Raw genomic sequence first — 15,389 nt, 5'->3', positions numbered from 1 at the left:
GACATGTTATCAGGAGGGACCAGTCCCTGGAAAAGGACATCATGCTTGGTAAGGTAGAGGGTAAGTGAAAAAGAGAAGACTCTTGATGACATGGATAGACACAGTGGCTGCAACAATGAGCTCACATATAGCAATGGTTATGAGGATGGCACAGGATGGGGCAGTGTTTTGTTCTGTTGTTCATAGGGTCGCTATGAGTCGGCATAGCGACCCTATGACAGCACCTAATAACAGTACCTAATAACAACAAACAAAGAGAAGAAGGCAAATGAAAATTTGTCATGTTATAAATTCCACGAGAGAGGCTGTCTTAGTCATCTAGTGCTGCTATAACAGAAATACAACAAGTGGATGGCTTTAAAAAAGAGAAATTTATTTTCTCATAGTCTAGTAGGTTAGAAGTCCAAATTCAAGGCATCATCTCCAGGGGAAGGCTTTCTCTGTCAGCCTTCTCATCAATCATCAATCCTCACCCCCAGACAAGGAGCTTCTCTGTGCAGGGACCCCAGGTCCAAAGGATACGCTCTGCTCCCGGCACTGCTTTATTGGTGGTATAAGTACCCCCGCCCCCAGTCTCTCTGCTCCTTCTCTCTTTTATATCTCAGCAGATTGCCTCAAGGCACAATCCAATCTTGTAGATTGAGTCCTGCCTTACTAACACAAATGTTGCCCATCCTCCCTCATTAACATCAAAGAGGCAGGATTTACAACATATAGGAAAATCACACAATACCTGGAATCATGGCCCAGCCGAATTAATACACACGTTTTTGGGGGGACATAATTCAATCCATGACAGAGGCTCAACAAGCAAAAGAGATATTTATGATACATCTAAGGATGAAATTTGAATTAAAGTCTCCAAGTTGAAAACGTGGGTAAATTTGTTAATCAGGGTCATATTTATAATATTCTATAAAATAAATTCATGTATTTATTGAAACAAGATATTTTTGACTACTTATCACATAGAAATACTGACCTCCTAATTTACATTTTTTATGAAGTTGATGCATTTTAAATTAGTTCATGCTATCCTTTGTTTACAGGATAATAATTCTTATAAGAACAAAGGATCACATTTATAATTAAAAATAATCATCCTTCTCAATGCAAATATTAAAAAAGTCCAAGTTAATAACTGTTACTGAATTATGATAAAGAACATCTGCCCAAAATTGATATTCCTTTTCTGTAACTAATAATGGTATTGGTAGTAGTAATAGCAGTAGTAGTAGTAGTTATGATAGTAATAATAATAATAAGGATAGTAACACCTATCATTCTTATACTGATTTACAGTGAGGAAGGTAAATATTATTTCCATTTTATAAATGAATAATTTGAGGCTGAAAATATTAAGTAACTTGCCTGGTAACACAGCTAGTAGTAAATGATAGAACCAGGACTATACATTCCATGTCTTTTGAATTCTGACCCCATATCCTTTCTATTACTTCACAATGCCTCCTGTTATATCATTCTTGCCCACTGTTTATTAATGTGCATGTCCATATTAAAAACTATAATAATAGCTAATACTTCATCAGTACTGCCTATGCACCAGGCATTTTTCTAAGTACTTTTTGTGTAGAAATGTATGATACTCATGAGAAGCATATAAGGGAGTACTATTATTATCCCCATATTAAAGATAAGGAAAATGAGGTGAAGAGAGTTTAAGTAACATTCCCAACATCCCAAGGCCAGGAAGGTATGGAGTCAGTTTTCAAACTCAGAGACCCTGGCTCCAAGGTATATAAGCTCTTAGCAATATGTTGCATATGAACTCATTCAACAAGCAGAATGGGAAGCCATGAACCCTCTACTCCTTTGTAAACATAGTTTCCTCAATACAATCAAATACTTTGAGAGACAGAGTAGCAGGGATGGGGGGTTTGGGGACTATGCTTTCAGGGGACATCTATGTCAATTGGCATAACAAAGCTTATTAAGAAAATGTTCTGCATCCTACTTTGGTGAGTGGCATCTGGGGTCTTAAAAGCTTACAAGTGGCCATCTAAGATGCATCAATTGGTCCCAATCACTTGGAGTAAAGGAGAACGAAGAACACCAAAGACACAAGGAAAGTATGAGCCCAAGAGACAGAATGGGCCACATAAACCAGAGACTTCAGCCTGAGACCAGAAGAACTAGATGGTGCCTGGCTACCACCAATGAACGTCCTGACAGGGAACACAACAGAGGGTCCCTGATGGAGCAGTAGAATGATGGGATGCAGAACTCAAATTCTAGTAAGACCAGACTTAATGGTCTGACTGAGACTGGAGGTGCCCCGGAAAGCATGGCCCCTGGACGCTCTATCACCCCAGAACTACAACAATTTCTGAGGCCAACTCTTCAAACAGAGATTGGACTGGACTGTGGGACATAAAGTGATACTTGTGAAGAATGTGCCTCTTAGTCAAGTAGATACAAGAAACCAAAGGGCCGGCTTCTGTCCAGAGGTGAGATGGGAAGGCAGAAAGAGTTAGGAGCTGGTTGAATGTTCATGGGGAATCAGCGGCAGAGGGGTGGAGTGTGCTGTCGCAGAATGGGGTAAGCAGTTGGGGTCTCATAAGAATGTATGTAAAAAAATTTCTGTATGGGAGACTAACTTGAAATGTAAACTTCATTTGATTACAACAATAAAAAAACAGAAAAAAAATTAGACAAAATACTGATGCACCATGTGTAATTTACTTTTGGTTTTCAGTTATTTATTCTCTTTATTGCCTCTAGCTCCACTGTCTAGGCTCTAGACCATAGAATGATATCTACTAACCCCTTTCCTATCCTCACTTGACTTCTAATAATCTTACTCCTTTGAGACACTCAGCTTAGATGCCCCCTTCTGCAAGAACTCTTCTCTGAGCTCCAAAGTCTGGAGTTGGTGGTCCTCCTATGTGTTCCCAGAGGACACTGTGCTTACCCCTGTGAGAGCACTTATCACACAGACTTCTAATCACCTTTTTAAAAATTTAATTGTGAAAAAATATATATGACAAAAATTGCCATTTTAGCCATTTTAAGTGTACAACTCAGTGACACTAATTGCATTCACTAGGTTGTCTGTCTTCCCCATTAGACTCTACAGTCCTTAACAGTTGAGATTGTATCATTTCTAATTTTGAATTCCGCATAACCCATCATACTGCCTTGTTTATAGGGGTAATGCACTAAATATTTGTTGATTTCTTAATGCTTTTTTGATAAATGCTTTGTTGATAAATGCTCATTGGTAGCATTTATCATAAATTTAATTAAATATCACTGTGTTAAGTTTGTATTTGATGCCTTTCCACACTAGGATATATGTTCCATGAAGGTAGGAACAATATGTATCTTTTTCTTTCCCTAGCACAGTGACTGACTCATAGCAGGAACTCCGTCAATAGTTTTTAATTGAGTGGAACCAAGAAAAATACTAAGAAGCAATTCATAAAAACATATGACTACATGTTTTCTTGGAAAATGGCAGGCACAAATCAATGTACACTTATTCCTTTATACATAATAACTGAAAAGGAAAGACATGCCAATATAAATATGTAGGAAACAGATGGAAAAGTTGTGATGAGGGCACATTTCTGGCTAAAATATCTAAAAAGTTTTCATAAAATAAAAAAAAAGTAAATGAAATATACAACAGATGGCTCATGTCAAAACTTTTTCATATAGCACACAATTATATCTTAATACAGTTATCTTAATATATTCAATCACAACGTTGCTATTTGCTTGTGGGGAATTGGGGAAACCTACCTAAAAAAACACATGTTCAAAATTTATTGCTCCATATGCTATTTACCCAATCATTCAATAGTAGATCAAAGAGGCAGCATCTTAGGAACAAAAATAAAACCAAGTTTAGCAAATTTATAGGGAATATTATCAACATACTCAGATACCTTGTTCATTCAGGTTTTAAATAGCAAGGTGTTTTATCTAAATTATGATGGAAAATAGATAAAAGTCTGCACTTCACTAGAATAACACATGCACAATATTACAAATAACATGCAAATCAATTGCAACAACAGTTTATTATTTTTTGCTGTCAAGCAAACATTTCACTGACTTTAGAAACAACACAATGGAAACTTATATGCATGATACTTAAAATTTGTTTGGTATTACCCATAAATAGCCTATGTCTGTGAAGAAAATTTATTCTCCTTTCTGTCACTGTTCTAATGGCCAATACACTGATGACCTAACATTCTCTTATATGCAGAGATCAAAACTGTGATGATAAAACCATGACAATATATATAAAGCTACACTAGAATATAGTCAAAATTTGTACATTCTCCAACAGGACTAAAAAAGAGAACAGAAATTATCTGTGAATGTTGCTTCACACAGGTCTAAGCACATACTAGTTCCTTAAGAAATACTTTAACTTGATTTGATTAACTACCTAGAGGCAAACAGATACACATCTGTTTGATTTTTTTCAAGTAAAAATCAAAACAAGATATGTTTTTGTTCGCTATAAAAAGTGTTTATTTTTATGTAGTACACTCTTAAGAGCCTCTAGAATTTTCCCTACATTTGCCGCCGTTGTTGTTAAGGTTTTCATCTCTCTCTTCCATCGTCAATGGCAGTCACTTGTTTTGTATGCCCAGCTTGGCTTTTTCCACTCAGTTTCCTTAGTACTCTTAAAAGGGTTGTAAATTTTCTTTGCCAGCTAATGTATGTTTGCTCTCTTATTGCCCATATAAATTACTGTAGTCTCTCTAGTTGCACTACACTAGTACGTGGTTGACGAAAGAACAGTTGTTAGTCCTGTAATCTGACTCTGAATATACATGGCAAAACACTGTATCTCTGCTAAGGGTCTGAAAGAAATTTTCCTGCTATCAGTCCTCTCCAGATTCAAGTGGTAGCCTTCTCTTAATCACAGGGACCAAAAGTCATTTGACTCACCAGTACAGGTCACCTATAGGTTTACTTGGGTCAAAAGATTGTGAAGTCCTTTCCAAGAGTACCAAAATAAGCCAAAGAATTGGTAGTTTCATGACTCGCTGGAGGAGACTCATAGACCTAAGCAAAATAAAACTCCTCAGGGAACCCAGAAATCTAAATGTCACTCTAGACCTCATGAAAAAGCAAGCCTATTATTTTGTGACTTTCCTTTGAGTCTCCAAAGCATTAAATAAGGAACTAAATCTACTCCTCTCCCTCATACCAGTAAGAAGCAGATGATATAAGAGGCTCAGAGGACAGATCTAGGATACAAAGCATACAAATATTAATATTCCCAAAAGGAAATAAGGGAATAGATGAAGAGTAATAATGTATCCAAGCTGAAGAAAGACCTAAGTATAGATTGAAAAATTTTACTGAATAACAGGTAGAATTTATGAGGGGGAAAAAACCATGCAGATATATCCTGGTAAAATATCTGAATTAAAAAATAAAAATAAATATTACAAACTTCCCAAAATAAAGAATAGGTTACTGACAAAGGGGATATAATCAAGTCAGTATAGGACTTCTCATCTGCAAGCTGTGACTGGAAGCTATAAGACAGAGAAATGATCCATATACCATTGAAAGAAAAGCTTTAAAATCAAAGACTTTTATATCTAGTCAAATTATGTTCAACTGTAAGGGCAAAAGAAGTTGATTTTAAGACATATGATGGTCCATAGATTATTACCACCATGTACCCTAGTCTAAGCAAATATGAAAGTCTTCTAAAGAAAAGCTAATCTGATCAATAAAGTCATGCCAAGAGAAGGGAACATAACAATATAAAGAAATTTTAGTGACAAATGTATTTTGCAAGGTATTCATAGTTTAGATGAATACTTCTAATGTAATCAATAATTAATAGCACACCAATTATATAGAATTCTTGAAACACAAAAGAGAAATATAATAATTGCCTAGAAATAAAAATTTAAAACTATCTTAGAAACACCCTAAGGTTGTATGAAGGTTAGTAGATGTCGCATCTGGAAGGTAAATATTTATAAAGATTTCAAGTTTCATCTGGGAAGGGAGGATGGGAAAGTAAAGCATTTTGGTGGAATGATTTATTATTTAACTTTGATATAGTGTGTGTGTGTGTTTAATAATCACTTTTAAGAATGAAAAGGTAACCACCTGCAGAATTAAAATATATAATAGAATGCCTAAATCAACAAGACGAGAAAAAGAGAATGAACAGAAACTTGATCAAGTCAGAAAAAATAAGAAGAGAGAAACAACAACAACAAAGTAAATAGCAAATATAAAATAATATTGAAGTAAGAAAACAAAATGTTTCAGCTATGGTATTATGTAAAGAGACTCAAACTTCATATATATAAAAAAGTCATATTGGACTAAAACCAATATCAAAACATGCAATGATTTCAAGAAAAATATCTAAACCAAAGTGACAAAAACTGTTGAAAATAAAGAGATGGACAATTGCATTATAAGCAAATACTAAGACAGCAGAAGAGTTATTATTATTATCACAAAAAGTGGAATTACATGGTCAAACAGCATTAAGCAGAGCAAAAAGGAATATTCAGTTTATATACCTAAAATATAAGCCCTTTCTCTCTTCATAAAGTGACATATCAGTAAGCAATAATCAATAACAATATTAAGTATTTGAGAATACATACAATAAACTCAATTATACATAATTTTAATCCTAAGAACAGAAAATACTCATTTTTTTCTTATAGATCTAGAATACTTACACAAATTGTTTATGTGTTTAGCCATAAAAAAGTTAATAAATTCAGCAAGGTAGAATTTTTAGAGGTTACATTCTTCAACTGTAGTCCAATAACATTTAAATTGCATAAAAAGAAAACATTCCAAACAACATGAAAATTAAGAAACACATTTCTAATAATCCCTCAACTTAGTTTCCAGTTTAGCATGTAAAGAGTTTGGAAGACATCTCTCATCCTCAACACAAGAAAAAAGCTAAATCTGAAAATTAATAACTCATCTTAGATCCATTAGAGAATTGGAGTCACAGAGTAAATAACCTACCTGCAAATGAAAGAGACAGGCAAATACAGATTTCACTGCTTACCTGGAACATCAACCACAGCCGCTATACCCAGCATTACGTAGGAATAATTCATTGGTAATTGACTAATTTCTGGAGACTGGACATGAGAAATAAAAACTACTGGAGGCCCTACCTTTGGTGGGGCCCCCCAGTTTCATGAGTTTTACCTCCACGACCCACACCAGGTTCTCACTGTGCAGTTCAGAGAAAAATTCTCTTGCACTTCCAGGAAGGAGAGGGGATAAGTAATCATTTTGAAATAATTCTCTGCTCTTCTTAACAACTGTCTGCCCTCAAGGGAAAACTAGTTCCACAGCCTAACTAAAGTGGGCATTATCAGAGCCCAACTGACACGAAGGAACAAAAATACTCAACTGCCTATTTAATCTTTCTGTTGTTGTTGTTAGGTGTCGTCGAGTCAGCTCCGACTCATAGCAACCCTATGTACAACAGAACGAAACGCTGCCTAGTCCTGTGCCATCTTCACAGTCATTGTTATGCTTGAGCCCATTGTTGCAGCCACTGTGTCAATCCATCTCATTGAGGGTCTTCCTCTTTTTCGTTGACCCTCTACTTTACCAAGCATATGTCCTTCTCCAGGGACTGATCTCTCTTGATAGCATGTCCAAAGTATGTGAGACAAACTCTTGCAATCCTCTCTTCTAAGGAGCATTCTGGTAATACTCCTTCCAAGACAGATTTGTTCATTCTTCTGGCAGTCTGTGGCATATTCAGTATTTTTCTCCAACCCCATAATTCAAAGGCATCAATTCTTCTTCAGTCTTCCTTATTCATCACTCAGTTTTCACATGCATGTGAAGTGATTGAAAACACCATGGCTTGGGTCAGGCGTACCTTTGTCCTCAAAGTGACATATTTGCTTTCTAACACTTTAAACAGGTCCTATGCAGCAGATTTGCCCAATGCAATGCATCTTTTGAGTTCTTGACTGCTGCTTCCATGGGCATTGTTTGTGGATCCAGCTAAAACGAAATCCTTGACAACTTCAATCTTTCCTCCTTTTATGATGATTTTGCTTATTGGTCCAGTTGTGAGGATTTTTGTCTTCTTTATGTTGAGGTGTAATCCATACTGAAGGCTGTAGTCTTTTTTTTTTTTAATATTTTATTGTACTTCAGGTGAAGGCTTACAGAACAAATACTTTCTCATGAAACAGTAGTACACATGTTGTTTTATGACATTGGTTAACAACCCCACAACATTTTAACCCTCTAAATTCTCAACCTTTTTTTTTTTTTTTGGTGAAAATACACATAGCCAAAGATACACCGTTTCAAAAATTTCTACATACACAGTTCAGTGACATTGACTACACTCTTCCAATTGGGCTCACTTAAGATGAAGGCTTACAGAACAAAATAGTTTCTCATTTAACAGTTACTACAAATGTTGCCCTATGACAATGGTGAACAATCTCACAACACATCAACAATATCCTTACTCAATCTTGTGTTCCTTATCACCAGCTTCCTTGTCCCCTTCTGCCTTCTGGCCCTTGTCACTGGACTCCTGTACCTCGTTAGTCTTATTTGGTTTTACGGGGCTGTCCACTCCGAGGCTGAACAGTGAACCTCGGAGGTAGCTTCACCACTGAGCTAAAAGGGTGTCTGGGGGCCACACTCTCGAGATTTCTCCAGTCTCCTTTAGGCCATTAAATCTGGTCTTTTTTTTTGAGTTAGAATTATGCTCTACATCCTTCTCCAGCTCTGTCCAGAACCCTGTGTTGTGATCCTGCTCAGAGCAGTCAGTGGTGGTAGTCCGGCACCATCTAGCTGTACTAGACTCAGTCCAGTGGGGGCCTTGGTAGCTGTGGACAATTAGTTCTTTGGACTAATCTTTTCCTTGTATCCTGTTCTCCTCATTCTCCCTTGCTCCCGAAGGGATGAGACCAGTGGAGTATCTTAGATGGCCGCTCACAAGCTTTTAAGACCCCAGACACTACTCACGAAGGTAGAATGTAGAGCATTGTCTTTATAAACTATATCATGCCAATTGAGCTAGATGTTCCCTGAGACCATGGTCCCCAGAGCCCTCCGCCCAGCAACTCAGTCCCTCAGGGAGTTTGGATGTGTCTATGGGGCTTCCATGACCTTTCCTTGTACATGAAGGCTGTAGTCTTTGATCTTCATCAGTGTTTCAAGTCCTCTTCCCTTTCAGCAAGCAAGGTTGTGTCATCTGTATAATACAGGTTGTTAATGAGTCTTCCTCCAATCCTGGTGCCCTGTTCTTCTTCATATAGTCCAGCTTCTCAGATTATTTGCTCAGCATACATATTGAATAAGTATGGTGAAAGGATACAACCCTGATGCACACCTTTCCTGATTTTAAACCATGCCATATCTCCTTGTTCTGTTCGAACAACTGCCTCTTGGTCTATGTACAGGTTCCTCATGAGCACAATTAAATGCTTTGTAGTTCCCATTCTTCACAAAGTTATTCATAACCTGTTATGATCCAAAGAGCCAAAAGTCTTTGCATAGTCAATAAAACAAAACACAGGTAAACCTCTCTAGTCCTCTCTGCTTTCAACCAAGAGCCATCTGACATCAGCAATGATATCTTTAATCCATGTCCTCTTCTGAATCCAGCTTGATTAGTGGTGAGCAAAACACAAAGGCTGTGACCTCCTGTAGCCTCTTGGCACTAAACAATGTAATTGGAGCATACAAATAGCATCTAAGGCTGAAGGAGTCAGAGTTTCTTTCAGAAATTAGTGCTGTCAAATGCACCATGAATACAGACAAAACAAATGTGCACAACATACCTAAGACCCTGTGATTCCACCTTGGCCTGATTCCTAATTGCACTTCAAGAAAGTCCAAGGGTTGAAGGAAGGCCCCAATGCAGCGTCAAATTGCAACTGGGAAGTTTTTGGTTTTTTTTTTTTTTTTCCTTTTCTTTTCCTGGGAATACAAGGAAATCCCTTTTAAAACACTAGCTGAATGCAGGCTGGGGAACAGAGTTTTCAGGGTCCATACACATCCAGGTGAGTAGTTGTTGCAAATATACTTACAGGTAGTGGCTGAGCAGATGGACTACTATGGCTTTCAACAATTAAATAAGAAACTCTAACCCTTGAGGAATTTGATGAATCTGAGTCTCAGAGCTAACACATTACAATATTTAAATATTCCAGTTGCAACAAAAAATTCACAAGGCAAACAAAAACACAGTAAAGAATGGCCCTTTCAAAGGAACAAAATGAAGTGACAGAAACCGCCCTCATGGAAACTCCAATAGTGTCAGAATTAAAGACTAAAACAACAGTATGAAATATGCTCAACAAACTAAAGGAAAACATGGACAAAGAATAAAGGAAATCAGGAAAACAACACAGGAACAAAATGAAAGCATCCGTAAAAAGATGGAAATTATAAAAAGGAACCAAACAGAAATAGGAGAGCTGAAAAGTGCAATAACTAAAATGAAAAATTCACTGAAGGTGTTAAACAGAAGATTTGAGCTGCCAGAAGAAAGAATAGTGAACTAGAAAATAAGACAACTGAAATTATTGGGTATGAGAAGATAAAAGAATGAAGAAGTGAACAAAGCCTAAAAGAATTGTGAGATACCATCAAGCGAACCAGTATACACATTTTGGGAGTCACAAGAGGAGAAGAGTGAAAGGAACAGAAAAAACATTTGGGAAAAAAAAAACAATGGCAGAACACTTTCCAAATTCAATGACTGATATAAATCTACAAATCCAAGAAGCTCAAGAAACTCAAAGTAGGATAAACCCAAAGAAACCCACACCTAGATAAATAATAAAGTTCTCTAAAATAAAAAATAAAAAATCCTGAAAGCAGCAAAAAAAAAAGTGAATTGTCACCTACAAAGGATCCTCAATAAGATTAACAGCCAATTTTTTCTCAGAAACATTGGCAATCAGAAGGCAATGTGATAACATATATAAAGTACCAAAACGACAGACCTGTCAACCAAGAATTCTATATCTGGTAAAACTTCCCTTCAGGAATGTGGGAAAAATGAAGACAGTCCTAGGTAAAGAAAAGCTGAAGGACTTGGTCATGACTGTAACTGCCCTATAAGAAATGCTAAAGAGAGTCCTTCAGATTGAAATCAAAGAACACTAGACAGTAACTCAAAGGCATACATAGTAAAAAAGACCTTTAGTAAAAGATAAATTCATGGGCAAATATAAGGGTCATTTTATAGTAATTTTGATTTGTAACTCCAGTTTTTATATCCTACATGATTTAAAATAACAAATGCATAAAAATAATTATAAATTTAAGATGTAATTTCTGTTAACAACAAATAAAAGACAGGAAGGAGTGTGACATGATAGTTTTTGTACGTTATTGAAGTTGGTATTAATTTAGAATATGTTCTTATAAATTTAGTATGCTAAATGTAATCACCATGGTAACCACAAAGAAAATATCTAAAAAATATTCAAAAAAGGAAAGGAGAAGGAAATCAAAATGGTTCGATACGTGAAATTAACTAAACATATAAAAGCAGTATTGAAGGAAATGAGGCACAAAAAGTTATGACACACAAAAGAACAAATAGAAAAATTTCATAATTCTTTCCTTATCACTAATTACTATAAATAAAAATAAATTAAACTTGCCAATCAAAGGCAGATATTGGAAAAATGGATAAAAAGCATGATACATCTATATGCTGTCTACAAAAGACAAACCTTAGACCTAAAGCACAAATTGAAAAAATGAAAGCATGACATGTAAATAATAAAAAAGAGAGCTGGTGTAGCTATATGAATATCAGACAAGAGACCTAAAGTAACCATTTGTTACAAGAGATAAAGAAGGGCATGATATAATGATTGTTGTTGTTGTTAGGTGTCATCTAGTTGGTTCTGACTCATAGTGACCCTATGTACAACAGAACAAAACACTGCCCAGTCCTGCACCATCCTCACAATCGTTGCTATGTCTGAGTAAATTGTTGTAGCCACTCTGTCAATCCATCTCATCAAGGGTCTTCCCCTTTTTTCCTGACCCTCTACCTTACCAAGCATGATGTCCTATAGGGTCACTATGAGTTGGAATCAACTCGACGGCAATGAGATGATATAATGATAGAAAGGGTCAATTCATCATGAAGATTTAACAATTATAAATATACATATGCACCTAACATCAGAGCCCCAAAACATATAAAACCCAAACTCACAAAATTGAAGGGAGAAATAGACAGCTCTACAATAATAGTTGTAGACTTCTATTCATCATTTTCAATAATGGATAGCCTATCTAGACAGAAGATTAATAATGAAATAAAGGATTTGAACAACACTACAAACCAACCAGACTTAATAGACTTTTATATAGAACACTCCACCCAAAAGCACCACAATACATATTCTTCTGCAGTACACATAAATAATTCTCAAAGAGACCACAATCTGGGTCACAAAACAAGTCTCAATAAATTTAAAAAGATTGATATCAAACAAGTATCTTCTCTGACCACCATGGAATGAAATAAAAATTAATATCAGGAAAAAAATTTAAAAATACACAAATATGTGGAAATTTACCAAAACACCATTAAACAACCAATGGATCAAAGAAGAAATCAAAAGAGAAATCAGAAAATATTTAGAAAATCAAAACCAAGCCTGTTGCTGTCAAGTCGATTCTGACTCATAGTGACCCCATAGGACAGGGTAAAACTGCCCCATAGGGTTTCCAAGGAGTGGCTGCTGGATTTGAACTACTGACCTTTCGGTTAGCGGACAAGCTCTTAACCATTATACAACCAGGGCTCCAAAAATACTTACAGTAGAATGAAATTGAAAACACAACATTCCAATACTTATTGGACACAGAGAGGGCTGTGCTTACTGGGAAATTTACAGCAGTAGACTCTACATTAAAAAAAAAATTTCTGCAGCACGAATGATTACTTTTCTGTGACCTTTCTAGTCATGGTCTTGTAACTCCACTCAGGTGATTGGGCGGGACTGTGTGATATGGTAATCCAAGGGGACTGGTCAGTTTTGCCTTAAAAGAGAGCCAATTCCAGAGCAGAGAGGAGTCCACCACTACAAAGGAAGGTGAGACCAACAGGAGAGACCCAGCAGCAGAGACCCAGCAACAGGAGATGGTGTGGTGGGCTTCCCAGCCCACGGAGAGAGAAAGCTGAGTGCCTTTGGGCAGAGACTGTGGGCCAGGGAGAGGTTTGCCTATGAACACAGCTGGGAAGAGGCTGTCCTGATGGAAGAACTGTATCTTGAGTGTTCCTGAGCCTAAATTGTAACTGTTACTTTCCTAATAAACCCCATAATTGTAAGTATGGTCTGTGAGTTCTGTGTGGCCACTGCAATGAATTATCGAACCAGTAGAGAGTGCTGTGGGAGGGACGGTTGGTGTCAAAATTGGTAGAGATGGCAGAGAGAGAAGGCTTGTCTGGACTCCACCTTATGGGAGTCAGCCTTGCACTGTTGATCTTGGTTCTCCTTCCCTCTTGTGGGGTTGGAGGAGGTCAGACACCTCCCCTATTAGGTTATCTCAAATCAATAACCTAACTTTAAACTTTGAGGAACTAGAAAAAGAAGAATAAATTAAGCCCAAAACTACCAGGAGTAAGGAAATAACAAAGATCACAGTGGGAAAAAAAAGAGAGAGAGAATAGAAAAACAATAGAGAGAATAAACAAAATCAGAAGTTGGTTCTTTGAAAAGATCAATAAAATTGACAAAACTTTAGCTAGACTGACAAAGAAAAAAAGAGAGAAGATGTAAAAAACTAAAATCAGAAATGAAAGTAGGGACACTACTCCTTACCATACAGAAATAAAAAGGATCATAAAAGCATACTATGAACAATTGAATGCCAACAAATAAGACAACATTGATGAAATTAACAAATTCCAAGAAGCACACAAGCTATCTAGATTGAATCAAGAAGAAATAGATGCTCATCAACAGACGAATGTATAAACAAAATGTGGTACATACATACAATGGAATACTAGTGGGGCAGTAGTAGAAATGAAGTCTTGATACATGCTACAGTATGGATGGAGCCTGAAGATATGCAGAGCAAAATAAGCCAATCACAAATGAACAAATATTGTATGACCTCAACTATACAAAAAGACAAGAAAAGGCAAATGTCAGAGACCAAAGTTTATTAGTGATTACCAAGGGCAGGATGGAGGAGGAAAAGGGGGTTAATGGTAATGGAAAAATAGCATTAAGGGTAGGATTGCATATTCAATTATTTTAATTGCTGATAATAAGTTGTACACCTGTACAAAGATGAATTGGTAAAATTTGTGTGATATATATTTACAACAATGATAAAAAAAATAGCTGCTGAGGTTGCTTATGTACAACCAAACACCTCATGGGATTTGGTTCCCTGGTTTGGAGGTTTAGGGTCCTGGTTTTGTGAGACATCCTAATCAATTGGCCTAATAACATGTTTAGTGATTCTGTTCTACCTCTTAGGTTGTTGCATATGGCTTGAGGTCTTAAAAGCTTGCAAGTGGCCATCCAAGGAACAAAAATTGGTCTCTATTCACCTAGAGCACCAGAGAAAGAAGGAAAGTCAGGAACAGGAGTAGGATATGCAATGTGTGACCAACAGTCTTCATGAACAACTAACTCCTTTGCATTGAGACCAGAAGAACTGGATGGTGCCCAGCTACCATTACTGAACATTTTGAACAAAGATTCCATAGAATAATCCTGATCAAAAGGGGGAAAACAAAGGACTTCCGGCAAAATGTCGCTCGAGGCAGAAGCTCCACGCCGTCCCTCCACAGCAAAGATCCGAAAAACTAAGCCGAACAGAGAAAACAACAATCCTGAAACCCTAAAACATCAAATGAAGAGATAAACAACTCAGCCAAGCACCAAATGGAGTGAGAAAACTGACAGAGAATGGAGAGTGAGGAGAGATTCGTGCAGAGGTCCCCTATCAGCTAAAGCAGCGCAGATCCACCATCTTGGACTCTTATCAGAGACCAGCAAACAGGGAGTACGAGAAAGCAGCTTCATGGAGCTTCCACGGGAGACAAAACAACTGGTAATTTGCGATATACGCTTTCCCACCCCCCACCCTTCTTCACCGCTACTTGGCCTCCTCTGCTTCCTGCGGCCACAAACTCTTGTCCAGGAAGCGCCGACTACTTGGATTCCTCCCACCCAAACGGGTCAGCTCTCTGAGTGCCATTTGTTGGCTGCTGGTGTTGCTTTATTCTGCTTCTTTTGATCTCTTCCTTACCTCTCACCACCTCTCCCTTCTTTCGCTCAAATACTTGGCTCCCTACGCCATCTTTGCTTCCTCCTGAGCAGCTGCAGAGCTCCAGTAATTTGTGATATACGCCTTCCCAC

This window comes from Trichechus manatus, unplaced genomic scaffold, assembly GCF_000243295.1.
Source record: "Trichechus manatus latirostris isolate Lorelei unplaced genomic scaffold, TriManLat1.0 scaffold00051, whole genome shotgun sequence".
NCBI classification, from domain to species: domain Eukaryota; kingdom Metazoa; phylum Chordata; class Mammalia; order Sirenia; family Trichechidae; genus Trichechus; species Trichechus manatus.
The sequence above is the reverse complement of the archived record's forward strand: the minus strand, read 5'-3'. Positions refer to the sequence as shown.